At 59.2% G+C, this 2,054-nt stretch overlaps 1 pseudogene; it reads right to left on the reverse strand.

The window, feature by feature from the left end:
• Nucleotides 1–263: 263 nt before the first annotated feature.
• On the reverse strand, nucleotides 264–1,567 carry LOC106146469 (annotated as a pseudogene).
• Between the last annotated feature and the right edge of the window lie 487 nt (nucleotides 1,568–2,054).

Here is a 2,054-nt window from a genome sequence, read left to right on the forward strand (position 1 = left end):
GAGAAAATGAGCCTTGGAGTTTCAAGCCAAGGCTCCTAGACAAGCCAGCCGGGACTGCCTCGCCCTCACAGGCATCTCGCCCATCTGCACGTGTGCCTCCACCCAGGCCCTTCTCCCTGCCCATCCACTCTGGGCAGCTCCTTGCTTCCCCCTGCCACCTTGCTTCAGGTGGAGGCCTGGGGATCCCAGCCTCTCCTCGTCCTCACATGGAGCTCAGAATCCACAGAGAAAGGGCAGCAAAGAGCCTCAACACCTTTGCAGCTTCATCTGCTCCAGCAAGCTCCCCAAGCGGCAGGAGCTATACAGGCTGTGGGGGGGGGGCCCACTCCCCCTTCTCTGACAGCTTTAGCTCCAGCCCAACCCACAGGATGCAGTGTCTGATGCCACTTCCGAGCAGAGAGGGAGAGGGAGACAGAGAGAGAGAGAGAGGGAGAAGGATGCCACCTCGTCAGTGACAAGCTGTTCCAGTCACACAGCTTGGACCCCAATGCCCTGGACAACAGACAACCCAGGCCTCCTCCCTTTGGCTGGAAGGAAGCCAGCTCAGCAAGTCTGGCAAAGTGACCCCACAGCAATGCCCCACCACTCTCCATATCTGAACAGACCACGGCGCTCCATCCTGACAGGTAACCTTTGCTACAACAACTCTCTCCAACTACCCTCTTGGCCTTCAGCCGCTTGGCTACCTTCTGATTCAAACCACAAGGAGACCCCAAACCAAGTGGAAGACCTCCAGCACAGCACTTTCCAGAGGACCAAGCGCAAGAGCGATCCGAAAACAAAGTACTCACTGTGGTGAAGTCTTGGTGGCCACACTCCTGCCCCTTGAACTTGCAGTACAGCATCATATCCTTCAGGTCGTGGCCCACGCGATGCAGGAACTCCAGCATGCTGAACTGCTTGGGTTTGTAGTGTTTGAAGTTGGCCTTCTGCCGCAGGGCCTCCAGCACTGTGGGGTCAGCCAGATGCGGGTCCGGGATCTGCAGGTTGACGTCCAGCAGGGCCAGCAGCTCCCCAGCATGGTACAGGTCATTGGTGGTGAGCCTGGAGAAACGGAAGCCATTGAGGTTGCAAAGGGTCACAGCTGGGAAGACCAGGCTCTGGGCCACTACCTCGTCCACCTTGGTGACGTGCTGATAGGAAAAGTAGTAGGACACTCTCTCGGAGCTCTCCACCAGCAGCAGGCCCAAAGAGCCCACGAAGGCCACGGCCCAGAGCACACGCCGGATGGTCAGCGGCCCGTACACGAAGATGTGGCGGATGCCATGGAGAGTGGAGGAGTTGGCGAAGATCTGGATGCTAGATGGTTGCAAGCTGCCCTCGCTGGGACTCTCCTTGAGGTCCATCGGGACCCTGTGCAGTTCTGCAACTGGCTTCAGGTTGATGAAATTTCAGGGAAGAGTTCTCAGTCGTGGTACTCTGCTTATACCTTGCCGTTCACGTTCACGGCAGACAACGCCAGGCTAGCATCAGGCCAGACGCTGTGAGTTTATCCTGAGAGCCCAGCCGCGCCGACAGGGGTGAGTGTTTATATAAAACCCATTCAAACTCTAGCTCCTGATTTTTTCCAGGCGATAAGGAGGGCTGGTTTTATTTAGGGAGACACCAAGGTGATGTGGAAGGGATGTGGGTGGGAAGGGAGCGCTTAGCCAATGGAAATAAAGTCCTCCCCCCTACACACGCCACTAGAGACAAGATTAAAAGCGAGAGCGAGGGAGAAAATGCTTAAAACAAGTCGCTGAGCAGCTCGGAGCCTGTTAACCAGCGCATAAGCCCCGTGTTAACCATCCCGGGGTTGTCAGGGCAGCTGCCGAGGCACTGCGGTCGGGCGCAGAGCACAGCCTCCCCCGCTGCCGCCGCCGCCGCCGCCGCCGCCGCCACCGCCGCCGCGCTCGCTTCTCTCGGTGCTGCTGGCGCTCCCGGGGCCGCGTCTCGCCGCCGGCCGCCGTCCCTCCTCTCCTTCTCTTCCAGGCCCCCTTTCTGGGCAGAATTCCAAATGCTGGCCGCCGCGGCTAGCCGGAGGAGGCACCGCGACCAGCCAGAGGAGGCAGCGT

The sequence above is a fragment of the Chinchilla lanigera genome, unplaced genomic scaffold (assembly GCF_000276665.1).
Source record: "Chinchilla lanigera isolate Chin_1 unplaced genomic scaffold, ChiLan1.0 scaffold00080, whole genome shotgun sequence".
NCBI classification, from domain to species: domain Eukaryota; kingdom Metazoa; phylum Chordata; class Mammalia; order Rodentia; family Chinchillidae; genus Chinchilla; species Chinchilla lanigera.